At 47.0% G+C, this 19877-nt stretch overlaps 1 pseudogene across 1 annotated transcript; it reads right to left on the reverse strand.

The window, feature by feature from the left end:
* Positions 1-8230: 8230 nt before the first annotated feature.
* On the reverse strand, positions 8231-8859 carry LOC307096565 (mitotic spindle assembly checkpoint protein MAD2B-like; annotated as a pseudogene). The gene has a single exon. The product of its transcript is annotated as a mitotic spindle assembly checkpoint protein MAD2B-like (transcript).
* Positions 8860-19877: the final 11018 nt, after the last annotated feature.

The following is a 19877-nucleotide window of genomic DNA, read 5'->3' on the forward strand; positions in this document are numbered from 1 at the left end:
AGACTCTGTGCCCCTTTTCCTAAAATAATTCAGAGCCAAAATCCTTGAGAAGGGATGTGGTAGACAGATGTGAGCAGAACAAGGTTAATGGGCTAAGTCTGCTACATCCCTTCAAAGCAGAATACAGAGTTATACTCAAAACATGGAAAACTGGATCACCAGACAATCACCTGGAGGAAAAATGGGTGGGACCCTGGGGCATGCTTCTCACCACTCCAATTGCTCTGTAGTTGCAGGGGTAAAGCCCTGGATTCATCACACCAGAGTGGTTGGGAGTCAGAAGGGGAAGAATGTGTAACTGAAACCAAGGAACACCTCAAGGTCATCTTTTGAAGGCAGCTATATTTGGGATTGACCACTGCTGATCTGGCTGAAGGAGAACTAATTCCATTCAGAAGAAATGAAAATATGTGGGTGTATTTAGCAAAAAAATGTTCTTACTATCTCTGACTTTTGCCTTTCAGGAGGAACCTATATAGAACAGACCTTTATATCTTGCCTAGTAGGAATTGGGAACACTTATTGCGAATACATAGAATTATACTCATTCTATTAATTTGGGGAAGAAAGTCACATATGGGAACCTTTATGTGTTTGGACCCACTATCTGAAAAAAGGATGCAAGAATGCAACCTTCTATAAAGATTGCTGTAGTAGCTTCCTGTGGCAAATGTCTGACTTTCTGGTGTTCTATTTATTATCTTTCAGTATCTAATAACTACAATGTAAACCACTTTGATAATTTCACCATTTCTTTTAGTAATGGACATACTAAGCTGATGGTTGGTTGATTTCTGAAAAGTGGGAGACCCTTGTTCCTTAAGATAGACTATCTTTATGCCCCAGAAATATCACTATCCACACCAAAAAGAGACCTTCTCAGGGCTATTGGACCAGACTGCAGTGATGATTTTCATCTACGGATCCCTGATGTATGTATTGCTTTAACCACTTTTGTTATGTTGGTAATGGTAGGATCCATTTAGTAGAAGTGACTCAGCTACCTTGTAGCATGGTAAAAGTCCTGAATGACACTTCCAGGGCTATACATGGGATAAATCAAGAGCCAAGCTAGGTCAGGGAAGTAGTTCTGGGGAATCAGGTTTTATTTTTCTTTGTTTATCGTTATAGTTTGACTAGAGGCCCAGTGCATCATGCACTGGAGTGAGGGGGGCCCTCAGCCCGCCTGCCCCTCTCACTGTCTGGGAGCCCTCAGGGTTGGGAGGTGACCTGGCGATCAGGGGAATGCGATGCCCCCATCACACCTCTGCTGCTGCCACTGCTGGCATTGCAAGCCTCTGCTGGCCCTGATTGCCCCTAACCTGAGCTTCAGGCGGCCCTGGGCGGCTGGGCAGCTACAATCTAAGGCTTGCCTGCGCCGAGGGAACTGGGCGCCATCATCTTCTGGCTGTGGGCGCTGCCATCTTTGAGGGCATAGCTGTCAATTAGCATATACCCTCCTTATTGGCTATGAGCGCCACCATTTTTGTATTCAATATCTTCCTCTTTTTAGATCCTGCATTCACTGTGTTGCATCCTTGCACTTGCTTTTAAGGCAGAAGCAAATGCAGTCCAGCAGGATGAGACTTTTCACCTAAAACAAATCTAATAAATATACAATTATAGAAATGGCAGTGGGGAATGTTGAAGGCAGAAATAGAATAGTGGGGACTAGCTATAATTATAAGAAATATTAATCATGTTCTGTTAACCATAATAGTTCTGTTCTTATTAGAAAAAGCACATTCTAACCTGCCTGAGAGTTGTGTGCCCTGGACATGGGAGTTAAACTTGAAATGCAGTCCATTCTCCTTTTCCAGTAACTGCCTATCATCATGGAAAAATTAACAATCTTGTTGCTGAAATTATTTGGTTCCAGAGGTACCTACCCTTTGCAACCCCCGGCCTACACTGCCTATAACCAATAACCATTATACCTTGCCTACTTCCCCAGCCTACAATTTCTACTTTCCATGTATTCTTTGTCCTTCTCTCCAACATTAGCAGCTGACTTATTTGGGGCATGGGAAATAGAGCAGTGGATGACCTGCTGCTGTCCCATACTGCCAGCCATATTAGAATAGATGCTGATATATGTTTCTGCTTAATTGGCTCAAGTAGTAACAAGAAGTCTGGACCTATTAACAAATTGTTTCAGTGCCTCCAAATAAGTGATGATAGAAATACCCCAACATTGATGATGGTTAAGGCTTCCTACTGCCACCACTAACCATCTGACTATTAAGGCAGAAGAGTATTAGATAACCCTTGACATGATAGGTAAGCCCATTACATGTTTATTAGACATGAGGCTGCTTACTCATGTCTGACTCACTCATTAGGGCCTCTTTTTTACAATATGTTTCTGATCAATGAATAAAAGGACATTCTCAACACTACCATTTCAGTCAATCCTTCATTAGTTGTCTCATGAATCCCACTTTTAGTCGTGCTATTCATGTAGTTCCATGCTCCACTCCCTTATTAAGGAAGAAAATCTAGTTTAGTCTAGGAATTACCATAACCCTAAGAACATTAGCCATATAAAATAATAAACCTCTGTTGTTATGCCTGATGACCAATCTAACTTCTAAACCTAAACCAATCTATATCTATATATATATAAATAGGTAATAGGCAAATTAGGCCGGGAAGCCATAATGGTCATGACCAGCTCAGGAGGAGGGTCCTGGTACAGACCCAGAGCCTGAGAGAACAACAGACAGGGCAGCCCGTGCCTGGCCCCAGAGACAAAGGGGAAAACACACATGGGGGCCAGCCCCCAACCCCAGCCTCGAGACCTTGGCAGAGACACAAACCCACAGGGGGGCCAGGTTCAATTCTGATCAAGGGCATGTACCTAGGTTGCAGGCTCCTCCCTAGCTGGGGCCCAGGTCAGGGCTCATGCAGGAGGCAACCAATCAAAGTGGCCCTCTCACATTGATGTTTCTCTCTTTCCCTCTCTCTTCTACGCACTCTAAAAATCAATGGGAAAATATACTCATGTGAGGATAAAAAAAAAAGAAAGAAAGAAATGACATATCCTATGAGAGACATCTTGAAAATGCCTAAAGAAAATTGTCATTTTTTTCATGGTGAAGGGACTAGAGTCCGTGTTGATGAAAACACCTTGGTGGCTGAAGCAGCTGGCAGTGGCAGCAGCAGCAGGGTGATGGGGGCGGCGCCTTCCCCTGATCAGCCTGGCTGCCTCCCACAACAGACTGCAGCTTAAGCCATGGGAGCGGGCCTAAGTCATCAGTAGGACATCCCCTGAGGGCTCCCAGACTGTGAGAGGGGGCAGGCTGTGCTGAAGCCCCCCTGCCCCCACCCATTACACAAATTTCATGCACCAGGCCTCTAGTAAGTTAATAATATTCTAGAATCTGTTATCCAAGTCAGCCCTGACATATAGAAAATTGGAATATAAGACAGAATAATAAACATACATCCTGTCAAAATATTCCTAAACCAAGGGTACCTTACACTAACAGGAGATAACACACTCTCAAACCTGAGGCCATAAAAGAAATCAAACTTCTCGTTGAAGATATTTAAAACATGGACTTCTCAGGCTCTGTCAGTCTCCATGCAATACCCCTATTCTCTCAGTACACAAGCCAAATGGAGAATACTGATTTGTACAAGTGCAGCAAATGAGGCTATAATTTTAGTGCATCCTATAGTTCCAAACACCAACACAATCTTAACTCAAATCCCAGGAGAAGCCAAATATTTTAATGTATTATATTTAAAAGATGTCATTTTCTGTATCCTCCTTCATCCTGGCTCCCAGTATTTGTTTGCATTCAAAGGGACTAACCTCCAAACTAAAGAAACTTACCAATATGCACGGAGGTAGGGGGTTGGGGAGGGTTCCTCAGCCCGGCTTGCACCCTCTTACAATCCAGGACTGCTGACTCCTAACTGCTCACCTGCCTCCCTGCCTGATCAGCCCTAACCACTCTGCTTGCCTGCCTGATAGACCCTAACCACTTTTCCTGCCTGCCTGATCACCCCTAACCCCTCTGCCTGCCTGCCTTATCGCCCCTAATCACTCGCCTCCCTGCCTGATCACCCCTAACTGCTCACCTGCCTGCCTGATTGCCCCTAACTGCCTCTGTCTGCCTGCCCAATTGCCCCTAACTGCTCACCTGTCTGCCTGATCACCCCTAACTGCCTCTGCCTCGGTCCTTGCCGCGGCAGCTTCATCCAGAAGGACATCCAAAAGGTCATTTAGCTGTCTGGCCTAATTAGCATATTACACTTTTATCTCAAATCTTTAAATGGAAATATATTAAAATGCTCCATGATGTCTGGCCAGTGTTTCTCAGTGGTTGAGCATCAACCTATGAATCAGAAGGTCATGGTTCAATTCCTGGTCAAGACACATGCCAGGATTTTGGGTTCAATTTCCAGTGTAGGAGGCAGCCGATCAATGATTCTTTCTCATCATTGATGTTTCTCTCTCTCTCCCTCCCTCTCTTTTCCTCTCTAAAATAAATGAAAATATGTATTTTTTTTAAATGTTCCATGATGACACCCATTTGTGGAGAGATATTCTGGCCACCCATGTCTCCCAGCTGTTTTTGATATAATGCATTCATAAAACTGTAAAGGAAGTGTGGGAACCATGCCAGAGTATACCGGATGGCCAATTGGAGTGTGGAAACCTTGTTCAGAGTACATAGGATGTCCAAGGCCACTCACTCTGAGTGTAGAAAACTAAATCAAAGTATTCAAGGTTAAGATACTATACATGGTACACTGTGCAAGCATGTCCTTCTATAACCCAAATTATTGATGTCACTATTTGGTGGAAAGCCTCTTTTGTCTAAGTAGTATTGAAGTATGTTACTAAGGCTACTGAGGCTGTGAGCTCAGAGGCAGCTACTATGAAAGGCTGTGGATCCAGAAGCATATGTGGCACTCAGATAATGGCTGTGGGGAAGAGGCTGCTGCTGCTTTGTGGGAAAGATGATTTGTTAACTACCTACTGTGTGGGACTTTACTTTGGAGAACTGCTTTGTCTAATGGATCCTTGTTAGCAATGGCTACATGGCCACTGGCTTCTACAATAAAGACTCTCTTATATACCCACAACTTCTCATGGATTCTCCATCTACTAACCAGCATTGTATAAGGTATAGCCCCTGGCAGAAGGGCTTGGACCCAACAGTTGGTGTAGTAGGACAGGATCAGAACCTGTGCTACCACACTTGGACCAGTTGGCAGGATGGAGCAGTGAGTGCTTCCAACACTTGGTGCATCAAGCAAGGTTTGAGAAGGAACTTGCTCTCATGATTAGTGCTGTGAGCAGGATTTAGGAGTGAGTACTCTAAGAATCAGAATCTGCTCCAATATGTGTGTTGTGCTTCAAATATCTCTCAAAGACACCTCCATTTCCTCCCTTCTTAATGGCAATACAACAAAAGGGCACATATTTTGGAAAGGATTGACAAACTGATTTTACTAAGATGCCTCCTAAATCTACATTTCAATATATACTATTATTGTATATATACACTTTCACCATATTGAAGCCTTTCCAGAATAGAAAGAACTACTGAAGTAGTCAAGTTTTTACTTAAAAATGTATTACCTTGGTTTGGACTACCAAGAAGCTTACAAAGTGACAATGCACACTCTTTTGTAGCCAAAATTACACAAGAGGTGGGTTTAAGCTTTAGGAATTGACGATCACTTATACTCATCATAGAGACCTCAGTATTCAGGTAAGGAATAAAAACTAATAAAACCCTGAAAAGGACTCTGGCCAGAAAAAGGGCTATGCCAGAAAATCTTAAGAGTCCTGTGTGTCTATGTTACCTGTATGTCTCATAAAAGTGAGAGCTGTACTGGCAGTAAAAGTATAAGTGAGCCCTTTTGAACTCACATATGGCAGGCCATTTCTGAAATCTGACCTGCTAAAGGACTGTTGTAAAAAAAAAAAAAAAGAAATAGAAAGAGAGGGAGGAAGACAGGAATAAAAAATAAAAATGGCAACAAATAAGTACCTATCAATAACACCTTAAACATAATTAATTAAATGCTCCAATGAAAAGACTTAGGGTAACTGAATGGATAAGAAAATAGGACCCATATATATGCTGTCTACAAGAGACCCATCTCAGAACAAAGAACTGCTCTCCCCTGCTGGCCTGATAATCCCCAACTGCCCTCCCCTGCATGCCTGGTTCTGCCCACCTGCCCTACTCTGCAGGCCTGGTCCCCCCTAACTGTCCTCCCCTGCAGGCCTGGGTCCCTCACATCTGTCCTCCCCTGTAGACCTGGTCTCCCCCAACTTCCCTTCTCTGCCAGCTCGGTCACCACTAACTGCCCTCCTCTGCAGGCCTGATCGCCCTCAACTACCCTTCCTTGTAGGCCTGGTCCTTTCCAATTGCCCTCCCCTGCTGGCCTGATAACCCACAACTGCCCTCCCCTGCTGGTGGCCATCTTGTGTCCACATGGGGGCGGCTATCATTGACCACATGGGGATAGCCATCTTGTTTGTTGGAGTGATGGTCAATTTGCATATTACCTCTTTATTATATAGGATCACAACACTATCTGGCCTCAGTATAAATTAAAATGGTACTTTTGATTTCCAAATCCTAACTGACCATGACAATTCTCCTGCAGGCAAGGCAAGTAGTCTGAGATCCCATATATCCAGGCTATTTTTTACACTCAAGGACATGTCCTTCTCTCTGTAACAACTGATGCCCCTCACAGATTTTTCCTTCTTTACTCTAAGCACCCAGAGAATCTCAAATCCCCCTCTTCCTTCACTGCTTTTTATCTCTCTGATTATCCCCTGGTTCCCCAGCCTATGGCTCCTCATCTCAGCAGCCTAAGAGCCCACCACCCTATGTGGTGAATCCCACTGCCACCACCCTGTCTAACAACTGCTCTGGAGCAGTTTTCGGCTCTCTTCCTCCCCCCACTCTGGCACTAGCCCTTAAAGTGCCCCCTTAGGGAGATTGCTGGTGCCTAATGTGGCTTCATTCCCAGGGCCACAGAGATACCCTCCACTGGTAGGCCCATCCCCGCTAGCCCCAAGTAACAATAGATGGTGTTCCTAATAGGGGCCCACAAGGGAACTATCATGAAGGGCAGGTAGGTTGCAGGTCTCAAGACTACATGGTTCTCTGCTAGGATTGAAAAATGCAACCCACAAAGCAATCTATACTAATAAAAGGGTAATATGCAAATTGGTCACAATACCCTCACAGTAACAACCAAACAGCAGGCTGCATGGGGCAATCAGGCTGTCAGGGGGGTTAGCAAGGGACGACCAAACAACTGACCAGCAGGCTGCGTGGGGTGACCAGGTCGGCAGGGGGGTGGGCAGTGAGGGGCGACCAGGTTGGCAGAAGGGGGCAATGAGGGGCAACCAGACCAGCAGGGGAACAGTTGGGGTGACCAGGCCAGCGGGGGGGAGTAGTTGGGGGTGACCACGCTAGTGGGGTGGGGCAGTTAGGGGCAATCAGGCAGGCAGGCAGCGGTGGTTAGGAGTGATCAGGCTGGCAGGGGGCAGTTAGGGGTGATCAGGCAGGCAGGCAGGTGAGCAGTTAGGAGCCAGCAGTCCCAAATTGTGAGAGGGACGTCCCACTGCTGGTTTCGGCCCGATCCTATGGATCAGACTGAAACCAGCAGTCAGACATCTCCCAAGGGGTCCCAATTGGAGAGGGATCAGGCTGGGCTGAGGGGACGCCCCCCCCCCCCAACACTGTGCATGAATTTTGTGCACTGGGCCTCTAATTAATTATAAAAAATTATCAGAGATCACCAGGAAAGACATGAAAATCCAGCAGTCATCTCTTGCCTTACACAGGCCATGAGAAAATACATCAATCTTAATCCAACAAATACAGAGGAGACAAACCCCTCAATGAAACCTTTTTTTGTTTTTGTTTTTTGTTCAGCCCTTGGGGCCCTTTATTGAAACAACTCACAGCATAGTATTTGAGACAGATAGTGTTGACTGGCTGAACCCCAGGAGGCTTAGAAATTGAGATCCCAGCACCCTTCCTGACCTCCTGGGGGACCATTCCTCCATGAAGCCAATCAGACTTGAGCAGCTCCAGGCTGGAGGGTAGGCAGTTCCCATGGAGGCAGTCCCCATAGAGGCAATAAGAGCACTTGGAAGCGGGGTGGCCCTGCAGTACTGCCCAAGGCTCGGGGCCCCCAAAGTTTGATAGTTGTGGCATTCATGGGGGCAGACACACCCTCAACTGTTTTTATGAGCTCATTCTTCCACATAGAGCTGCATTTTTAAAATGTCATTTTTTTTTTGCGGTATCAGCCAGGGGTCATGCATGTGGACATCCTGCTCACCTGTCAGGATCCAGGGAAAGTCCTTGATGACCTGGATCTTCTCCATGTTGCAAGTGGCAGCTTCCCTCGTGTGCATCAAAACTGTGAAGGTACAGCCTGGGGGTTGTGGTCCAGGACAGCATTACACACGCTGATATTCAGGATGAAAGCTCGGAGCAGCTGCTCCACATAAGACAAGCAGGGAGTCTGAGCTGATGGACAGCAGGGGAGGCTGGGTAATTTCAAAGATGAATTTCTCCACTGGGCGATGCTCTTTGTCCAAAATTACCACCACCACTTTCTCCACATCATTCTTCTCCAGGAATGGCTTGACACAGTGCAGTGTGTCTTGGATATACTGGTTCAACTCCGGGCGGCAGGACATCTAGATAGGCATGTTGTACTTGTTATACTTCTGGAAGATGCCCACCAGATAGACCTCAGCACATAGAGGATTAAGTGCACGGCCACCTCCAGGAACTTGCACAGCACGTCACTCACCACTTGGCCAAAGTTGAGGTCCTGTCGCATAAGCATAGCCATCCTTCCCACCACCAGCTCCGGCCTCAGTTCGCAGGTCACGGCTCAGGCCTTGCCCTGGGAACCATGGACCCAACCACTTGTGCCTCCAGCTCAATCCGTGTGGCTGGAGGCAGCTTTGTGATGTCCACAGGGTGGCCTCAACGAGACCTTTTAAACATGAACTTTAAGGTCTTTAATAATAGAGACAAGGAGACCCAAATCCAAAATAAAAAATGTGATCAGGCCAAGGCTGAGGCCCAAACAAAAGCCTTTTATCTCCTAGCCACCACTCTCATGAACCCCAAACAAAGTGCTAGTCCTTCAACCAAGAGTAAGTCAGGGACTAAGCCTCCTCCGGGTCCATGCTTCAAATGCAACAAGAGAGGACACTGGGCCAAGTCCTGCCCAAACCTGAGAACCCCACCTGGGCCCTGCTCAAGGTGCAGAAGAGAAGGCCATTGGGAATTAGACTGTATCTGGCCCCTCCAGGTCAGACCTCAGGAAGGCTGCCCTCTAGATCCAGTTTGGAGCTCTCAGACCCCCTGGGACTGGCCACCGAAGACTGAAGCTGCCCAGGCCCTGATAAGGCCCCACAGACTTACATCACCAGTACAGAGCCTCAGGTAATGATTGAGGTGGCAGGTAAGCCAATCTCCTTTTTAATTAACACTAGGCCACTGCCCTCTCTGAATTCACTGGGATCCTTGTCCCCTCCTCAGTCTCTATTATGGGGGTTGAGAGATTAATCTTAGTCAGTAGCCACCTCACCTCTATACTTCATATTATTAAATACCCCCTTATCCACTTTTCTTGCCCCACCTGAACGTTACAGGCATCTCCTCATAAAGCCCAGCTGTCCCAAACAACAGTCACCTACTTCAGTTTCACTCTCACCCCCAAAGCTATGCCACTCCTTGGACTATAATGCCTTATCTCTTCCATCACTACTGTCCCCTCCCTTAAACAAGAAATACTCTCCTTTCTCAGGCTCACTAGGTACTATCACCTCTAAGTTCCCAATTTCAATTTTCTTATAAAGCTCCTCTATAACAACATGGCAAAGAAACTTGTCACTGAGCCTTTAGATCCCAAGGCCAGCATTCTCACCCCTTTAAAGCTCTGAAACCTGCTCTGACCTCAGTGCCCTTACACACACACACACACACACACACACACACACACACACACACACACACCTTCCCAAAGAACAACTTTCTTTATTGAAAACTACAAACTCTTATTTAACAATCTGGCTACTATCAGAAACTAAACTCATTATCACCCAAACTTTAGCATATTATCTCTAAGGGAAAATATGGCAGTTTTAAATCCAAGCGGCTAGATGCCTCGGAACAGACTGCTAGGGCTGATCCCTCATTCCCCTGCCTTTTCTCCAGCCTATACATCATTTTTCAAAATCTTTGAAAACTTAAAATCTTTAGTGCATTACTAAATCTATGTCTATGTCTATGTCTATGTCTATGTCTATGTCTATGTCTATGTCTATGTCTATGTCTATGTCTATGTCTATCTATATCTATATCTATATCTATATCTATATCTATATCTATCTATATGTAGTATATATCTACATGTAGTATATATCTATTTTATAGATATACATATATAGATATATTCTAGAGGCCTGGTGAATGAAATTCATACATGGGGGAGGGATTCCTCAGCCCTACCTACACCCTCTTCAATCCTGGACCCCTCAGGGGATGTCCGACTGCCTCTCACAATCCGGGACAACTGGCTCCTAACTGCTTGTCTTCCTGCCTGCCTGATCACCCTAACCATCTCTGCCTGCCTGCCTGATTGTCCCTAACTACTCCCCTGCTGGCCTGATTGCCCCTAACCATCTCTGCCTTGCCCCACACCCTGGACCTAGGATTCCCTCCTCCAGCCTGTCATAGGACCTGTGATCTGGGCCCGCTTCACCTGGGCTGGCTGCAGCCACAGAAGACCGTGGGTGGGCGGCTTCATCCAGGCCACAGCCCACGCGCTGGCACCTGGAACTGTGAAGTGGGTGGCTTGTCCCTCCCTCGGGCTGCAGGCACAGGTGCTGGCGCCTGGGACCGTGGGGAGGGTGGCTCGTCACTCTCCCAGACTAGAGCCCCACCCACTGGCACCCAGGACCATGGGGTGTGTAGCTTGTCACTCTCTCAGGCTAGGCCACAGGCACAGGAGCAACCACTAGCACCCAGGACTGTGGGACTGGCGGCTTGTCCCTTTCCCGGGCTGCAGCCTGGCTGATCCCGATTCCTCTCTCATGAGCTCATTTGTGCCTGGATGATCCCCGTTCCTCTCTCCCCAGTGTTGAGTGTCTGAGCCGTTACAGCGTTATGGCGTGAGGGCATGATGACCATTTGCATATTATCTCTTTATTATATAGGATATGGTTAATATGCTAAGTGTTCAACCAGTCAATATGACGTGCACTGACTACCTGGAAGCAGACGCTCAGCACAGGAGCTGCTGTGATGTGCACTGGCCATTTATAGAGAAATGACAACACAGACCTGATGCCCACAAAGCAACATTCGGCTTCCCCCAAGTGTGACACAGGCCCTGCCACCACCCAGGAGCAACAGCTCGCCAAATCACAGCCGATGCTGCCAACATCCCATGGCAGAAAATGTGGTCCACAACCCAGCACAACCCAGAAATGGTCACTGTGGGTGCCAGATAATGATGTCACATAGCAACACCTGGCTTCCTCTCCCTAGCAACTAGACTCCTTGAAGTTTCTTCATTCCAGGAACATGACTTGCTTTATAGCCAGGTGGAAAAAATTTACACTTTACCCAAATGTCTGTGAAGCATTTTCCCATGCCTCATCTCATTTGATCCTTACAGAAGTCCTGGAGTAAGTAGAATAGTTGGTGGAATCCTATTTTCTTTTTATTAGCTGGAAAAAGGAGATTAAGAAAGTTTAGAAACCTGACCAACTGAAAATAAGTAATAAGTGGTGGACCTTAAAAATGACTTCAGGTTTTCTCACTGTGCAGAATATAGTCAAACACTGCTGCAGGTAAATATTTTACCCTTTGTTCTTCCTGTGTGATCTACAATAATAATCTGCTTCATGTTGATATTTACTGCTGTGTTGCTGACAATTACCTGAAAGAGAAGCTGGGATGCTTTACTGGGTTGGAAAAAGTTTAGCTAAATCAGAAAGCAGGTCTAATTAAGCAAGATATATATATATATATATATATATATATATATATATATATATATATATATACACACACACACACACACACACACACGCACACGCACGCACACGCACACACACACACACACACACACACACACCCTACATAATAAAAGAGTAATATGCAAATTGACCATCACTTCAAGACACAAGATGGCTGCACCCAGTGGCCAAAGATGGCTGCCCCCATGTGGACACAAAATGGATGCCATAAGATGGTCTGCAGGGGAGGGCAGTTGTGGGCAGTTAGGGGTGACTAGGCCAGCAGAGGAGGGCAGTTGGAGGTGACCAGGCCAGCAAGGGAAGGCAGTTGGGGGGGATCCAGGCCTGCAGGGGAGGGCAGTTGGGGGGACCAGGCCAGCAGGGGAAGGCAGTTGTGGGTGATCAGGCAAGCAGGGAGGGCAGTTATGGGTGAGGGGGCCGGCAGAGTAGGGCAGTTGGGGGAGACCAGGACTGAAGGAGAGAGCCATTTGGGTGGGACCAGGCCTGCAGTGGAGGACAGTTAGTGGGGAGATTAGGTCTGCAGGGGAGGGCAGTTGTGGGCGATCAGGCCAGCAGGGAGGGAAGTTAGGGGTGACTGGGCCAGCAGGGAGGGCAGTTAGGGGTGACCAGGCCTGCAGGGGAGGGCAGTTAGGGGCAATCGGGCTGTTCGGGGAGCAGTTACTCATCGACCAGGCTGGCAGGGGAGTGGTTAGGGAGTGATCAGGCTGGCAGGCAGAAGCGGTTAGGGGCAATCAGGCAGAGGCAGGCAAGCGGTTGGGAGCCAGCAGTCCTGGATTGTAAGAGGGATGTCTGACTGCCTGTGTAGGCCCAATCCCAGTGGGTCAGACATCCTTCAATGGGTCCCAGATTCGAGAGGGCTAAGGGACACGCCACTATGCACGAATTTTGTGCCCCGGTCCCCTCAAGTATATATACAGTTGACTAAGTTGTCTCACGCAAACACAATACATATAAAGCTCTCACTGGCACCAACCACATGCATTTGTTTTGATCTGTCATTGTTGATCGTGAATTGGTTGACACTTCTATTATAGAGAAAGGGCAAATAGTGATATTAAAATATTTCTTCTAATTAATTTCCTTTCAATGTGCGTGAATTCGTGCACCAGGCCACTAGTTAAATGATAAACCTTTAAATATTTCAACAAGTTTTAAGTTCACATAATTTTAGCTTTTATTACAGAAAATCTATAATGTAAACTTAGAACTGTTAACATATTGTCTTGTGCTTTTTAAAGATATATTTCTTAAAAGTGAAAATGTTCATAAATATCAGTCTAAGAAATGCTGGCTGTTTAATTTTTAATCATCATTGGAAAAATTAAGGTTTAAATATTGTAAATGACACAGGCCAGTAAGCAAGAACAAGCAGAATAGAAAAACTGAGATGGTAAAACAGCAGTCCACAGCCATTTAGTAAAACTTATCTTCCCTAGCCGAAACCGGTTTGGCTCAGTGGATAGAGCGTCGGCCTGCGGACTCAAGGGTCCTGGGTTCGGTTCCGGTCAAGGGCATGTACCTTGGTTGCGGGCACATCCCCAGTGGGGGGTGTGCGGGAGGCAGCTGATCGATGTTTCTCTCTCATCAATGTTTCTAACTCTCTATCCCTCTCTCTTCCTCTCTGTAAAAAATCAATAAAATATATTTTTTTAAAAAATAAAACAAAACAAAATAACTTATCTTCCCTAAACCAAGGACACCTGAAAATAAATAATTTAAGAATAAGCCTCATTTTAGTATATTAGACTACAACCCTCTAAACTAATGTCTCCTTTCCACCAGACCATTTGTCATAATTATCTTATTGTTCTTTTATCCCAGTAATACTAAAATGTATAAAACAGTTTCTCTCCACCAGATTACAAGCCCTGCTTGTACTCAGAAAATACCACCCCTAGATACCATCACAACCTCATTTTGTGCCCAGCCCTCATCGTCTGTCTGACTGCCAGAGCAAGGACAATAGGCCAAGTACAGATGTAAAAACTCACCAAGGCAGAAAGCTCCAAATGCAAGGGGCAAAACTAGGAAAACGAAACCAAAAACAAAAAACCCTTGCCTCCAGAATAACTATCCTCCCACTATCCTTCCTGGGAAGAAATAGCACCTCTCTCATATCAGCTTAATAACTAATAAATTATACACCCAGACTTGCACATTCCTGCAGATTATTAGTAACAACATTCCCCCACCTGGTGCAGATGATCCCATCTGAACAGTGGAAGACATTTTTTAATATATTTTTTATTGATTTCAGAGAGAAAGGGAAGGGGAAGAAAAATAGAAATATCAATGATGAGAATCACTGATTGGCTGCCTTCTGCATGACCCCTTATGGGGAATGGGCCCACAACTGGGCATGTGCCTTTGACCAGAATCTAACCTGAGACCCTTCAGTCCACAGGCTGAGGCTCTATCCACTGAGCCAAATGAGGGAGGGCAATATATTTTCAAATTCATTACAGACCTCTGACTCCAGGGCAATTTACAGGATTTCTCTCCAGATCACATCTATTTGTTTACCTTCATAGTGCTTCTAAATCTCGCAGATCTCTTATATTCCTAAAATGGTCCCCCTACTACCCCTAGACTATCTTTTAGCCAAAGAGAAAAGGGTTTGTTTAATTGCTAACACCTCCTGTTGTTCTGTTGTTTTTATCTATACTCTACAGGTGAAATAGAGGAAAAAACACAACACATTCTACAGAATACACAATGGCTCAAGGAGACCAGTCAGGACAGCATAGAGTAGTCCATATGGTCCAGGCTACAAGCAGCTCTGCCCAAATTAACTTGGCTTTTACCCCTTTGGAGCACCCTAACACTATTTCTCCTCCTTCTCCTTCTCAGGCCCTGCATTTTCAGAATAGTTACCAAATTTATACAAACAAGATTATAAGTCCTAGTTGACCTAGTAGGACAGTTTGTCCTTACTCAGGTAAAGGGATCCTACAGGTCTGTATTCTGGGAAATAATCTGAATTTATTCCTTAGGTGTCCATGACAGCCCCTCCCATGCAAGAATCAGACAAAGAGAAGGGCGATACAGCCCTCTTCTTTTCCTTTATGTATACCCTTTAAGACAGTAATGAAAGAGTTAAAGAGAATAAAATGGGGCAGATAAAAACTTACTGTGCTTAAAAAAACAAAAAAAAAAACCTTACTGTGCTTAGCAGATATCTTGCAGAAAGGTTGAAGCCTTGAGCAAAGCATAGCCCAGATAACCACTAGCCATCTGACACTGACCAGACCCTTACATCATCATAGTGGCTTACAACCAGCAAAAACTAATAAAAACGTATTTCTCCCTACTCTCTTCACTGATGCCTTTCTTAGTCTCAGCCCACCTGCACCCAGGTGCCTGGAATAAAATCTTTTTTGATACATTATGGCCTCATGTCATGGGTGCTTGACCCTGGCCCACTCCAAACCTTTCATGGATCAGCTGATTTGACATTTATAGAACATTTCACCTCAAAGTTTTAGAATATATATTCTTCTCAAGAGCACATGGGTCATTCTCAAAGATAGACCACATGTTTGAACACAAAATAATTATCTGCAAGTCAAGAAGATTGAAATCATATCAAGCATAGTCTCAGATCACAGTGGTATGATTTTAGAAATGAACTACAGTAAAAACACTAAACAATTCAACTACGTGGAAGCTAAATAACATATTATTAAACAATGAGTGAGTTACAAATGAGATCAGTCATGAAATAAAAAAACTTTCTGGGGAACAGCATGGAGGCCAGCAGAACAGGAGGGAGGAAGAGAGTGTGAGTGACTAAGAGAGTGAGAAGGGAGTATGTGGATGTGCATGGTGTGTGTGTGTGTGTGTGTGTATGTGTGTGTGTGTGTGTGTGTGTGTGTGTGTGTGTAAGTGAGGGACAGGAGCCTTGGGAGCTGATGGATCAGGCTCTCCTGGACAATGAGCCCCTGCTACCACTGGTTTGGTAGTATAGTGCATATGGCTGGCTTTAAGTCCAGATATAGGAATTATGTGTTTTTTTCTGCCAAGAGCATCTCCTCCTGCTGAAATAGGCTTCGCCCATCCCATTTAATCAATCCTATCCTATGTAATCTATCTATAGTACTAAAAGGGTAACATGCTAATTAGACCGGGTCAACTGGCTGTCTTCTGGATGTCTGACTTCCTTCCAGACAAAGCCATGGTGGTGGGGGCTGAGGCAGAGGTAGTTAGGGGTGATCAGGCTGGCAGAGAAGGGCAGTTGGGGGTGAGATAAGGCTGTAAGGGGAGGGCAATTGGGGGCAACCAGGCCAGCAGGGGAGGGCAGTTGGGGGCAAGATCAGACCAGCAAGGGAGGGATGTTAGGGGTGATGATGCAGGCAGAGGCAGTTAGGGATAATCAGGCCAGCAGGGGAGGGCAGTTAGGGGTGATATCAGGCCAGCAGGGGAGGGCTGTTGGGGGTGAGATCAGGCTGGCAGGGGAGGGCCATTGGAGCGAGATCAGGCTGGCAGAGGCAGTTGGGGGCAAGATCAGTCTGGCAGGGAGCACAGTTAGAGGCGATCAGGCAGGCAGGCAGAAACAGGGGTGATCAGGCCGGCAGGCAGGTGAGTGGTTAGAAGCCAGCAGTCCTAGACTGCAAGAGGGATCCCTGATTGGAGAAGGTGCAGGCTGGGCTAAGGGAACCTCCCCCTCACCCTGTGCACAAATTTTGTGCACCAGACCCCTAGTATCATTATAAACATTCTAGAGGCCCGGTGCAGGAAATTTGCACTGGAGGGGGAGTGTCCCTCAGCCCAGTCTTCACCCTCTAATCTGGGATCCCTCAGGGGATGTCCAACTGCTGGTTTAGGCCTTGATGAGTCTTTCTAGGGGTTCATCAATCTTGTTTATCTTTTCAAAGAACCAGCTCTGAGATTTATTGATCTTTTATACTGCTTTGTAAGTCTCTGTCATTTATTTCTGCTACCTGTATATATAAAAGCCTAAGCAACCGAATGATCAAACTACCAAACAACTGAACAACTAGTCACTATGATGCATACTGACCATCAGGGTGTAGATGTTCAAGTGTAGGAGCTGTCCCTGGTCGTCAGTGCACTCCCACAGCCAACCTCCATGGCTGGCCAACCTCCTGCGGTCCCTCCCCCTGGCCAGTTGGCAATGATTGGCCCAGATTGGGGCTGGGCAAGAAGGCCCCTATAGACCCCAATTGGCGTTTGGGCCGAGGGATCCCACCTGTGCATGAATTTGTGCACTGGGCCTCTAGTAATCATTATAATTTCTTTCCTTCTACTTTAGGCTTTTTTTGTATTGTTTTGTTCTCTTTCTAGTTCTTTAAGTTCTAGGGACACATAGTTTATTATTATTATTTATTATTATTATTATTTTTTGGTTTTTGAGTTAGGCCTGTAGTACTATGAACATCTCTCTCAAAACAGCTTTTGCTGTGACCCAGAGATTTTGGATTGTTGTATGTTCATTTTCATTTGTTTCAAGGAATTTTTTTATTTCTTTCTTGATCTCATTGATAATCCATTCATCCTTTCTAATAATAGAGTAATATGCAAATTAACCGTACCTCCACAACAAAAATGGTGGCCCCCATAGCCACAAGATGGTGGTGCCCAGTCCACTCAGCCCCGCCGAAGTCCCCCTGTCCCAGGGAGGGCTGCCGCTGAGAGCCAGGCAGCCCGGGTGTCCGGCTGGGAGGTGCCGGGGACCCCATGCTACCATCCCCTCCAAGAGGCAACCCAGGGTGTCCAGCTGGGAGGCGTCCACGCCCCCATGCCGCCATCCCCTCCCAGAGACAGCCTGGGGTGTCCCGCTGGGAGGCGTCCGCGCCCCCATGCCGCCATCCCCTCCCAGAGGCAGCACGGGGTGTCCGGCTGGGAGGCGTCCATGACCCCATGCCACCAACCCCTCCCAGAGGAAGCCCCAAGTTTCCAGCTGGGAGGCGTCCGTGACCCCATGCCACCATCCCCTCCCAGAGGCAGCCTAGGGTGTCTGGATGGGGGGCATCGGCGACCCCACACCACCATTCCCTCCCAGAGGCAGTCCCGGGTGTCTGGATGGGAGGCGCCTGCGACCCCACGCCGCCATCCTCTCCCAGAGGCAGCCCAGGGTGTCTGGATGGGAGGCGCCCACGACCCCACGCCGCCAACACCTCCCAGAGGCAGCATGGGGTGTCTGGCTGGGAGGCGCCTGTGACCCCACGCCACCATCCCCTCCCAGAGGCAGCCCTGGGAGTCTTGATGGGAGGTGCCCACGACCCCACGCCGTCATACCCTCCCACAGGCAGTCCAGGGTGTCTGGATGGGAGGTGTCCACGCCCCCACGCCGCCATCCCCTCCCAAAGGCAGCCCTGGGTGTCTGGATGGGAGGTGTCCACAACACCACGCTGCCATCCCCTCCAAGAGGCAGTCCCGGGTGTCTGGATGGGAGGAGTCCATGGCCCCACTCCGCCATCCCCTCCCAGAGGCAGCCCAGGTGTCTGGATGGGAGGCGTCCATGCCCCCATGCCACCAACCCCTCCCAGAGGCAGCACGGGGTGTCCAGCTGGGAGGCGTCTGCAACCCCATGCAGCCTTCCCCTCCCAGAGGCAGTCCTGGGTGTCTGGATGGGAGGCGTCCGCGACCCCATGCTGCCATCCCCTCCCAGAGGCAGCCCCGGGTATCCGGCTGGGAGGTGCCCCCATGCCGCCAACCCCTCCCAGTGGCAGCCCTCGGTGTCTGGCTGGGAGGCACCCATGCCCCCAGGGAGCGATTCAAGTACTGATGATTCTACCAAAGGAAAAGTTTAGAGAAAGAGAGGACAGAAAAGGAATACAAGGAGAAAAGAAAAAAAGGACAAAAGATGAAACAACAAGAAAAAGAAAGAGAAGAAAAAAAGGAAGAAACAACCACAGGATATCACCTTTCCAAGTCTCATGAAATTCCTGTTTAAGGAGTTTATTTTATGACACTTTTAGTTTGGGTTTACATTTTTATTGTTTTGTCAAGACCACAGCAGATACACTGTCCAATATGGTTTTTTAAAAATACATTTTATTGATTTTTTACAGAGAGGAAGGGAAAGGGATAGAGAGCTAGAAACATCTATGAGAGAGAAACATCGATCAGCTGCCTCCTGCAGTATGTGCCCCCAACCAAGATACATGCCCTTGACCGGAATCGAATCAGGGACCCTTGAGTCTGCAGGCCGACACTCCATCCACTGAGCCAAACCAGTTAGAGTTGTCCAATATGTTAAAGAAAAAACCCTATCTAATAAAGAGGGAATATGCAGGGGAGGGCATTTGGGAGTGACCAGGCTGTCAGGGGAGAACAGTTGGAGATGATCTGGCTGGCAGGGGAGCAGTTAGGCGTCGATCAGGCTGGCAGGGGAGTGGCTAGGGGGTGATCAGGCTGGCAGGCAGAAGTGGTTAGGGGCAATCAGGCAGGCAGGCGAGCAGTTGGGAGCCAGCAGTCCCAGATTGTGAAAGGGACTAAAGAGGCAGTCAGACATCCTCCAAGGGGTCCCAGATTGGAGAGGGTGCAGGTTGGGCTGAGGGACACCCTCCCCCAGTGCACGAATTTTGTGCACCGGGCCTCTAGTTGTTCAATAACATGCTATTGAGCCTCCATATGTTTGAATGTGTTTGGGTGTTTTTACTGTAGTTGATTCTAATTTAATTCCACTGCAATCTGAGAAGATGCTTGATGTCATTTCAAACTTCTTAAACTTATAGAAACTTGTATTGTGTCCTAACATGTGATTGGACCATATGCACTTGAGATGAATGTATATTCTGCTGCATTGGGGTGAAATGTTCTATATATGTCAATTAAATCCATCTGATCC

Source organism: Cnephaeus nilssonii, assembly GCF_951640355.1.
Source record: "Cnephaeus nilssonii genome assembly, chromosome: Y".
Lineage (NCBI taxonomy): Eukaryota > Metazoa > Chordata > Mammalia > Chiroptera > Vespertilionidae > Cnephaeus > Cnephaeus nilssonii.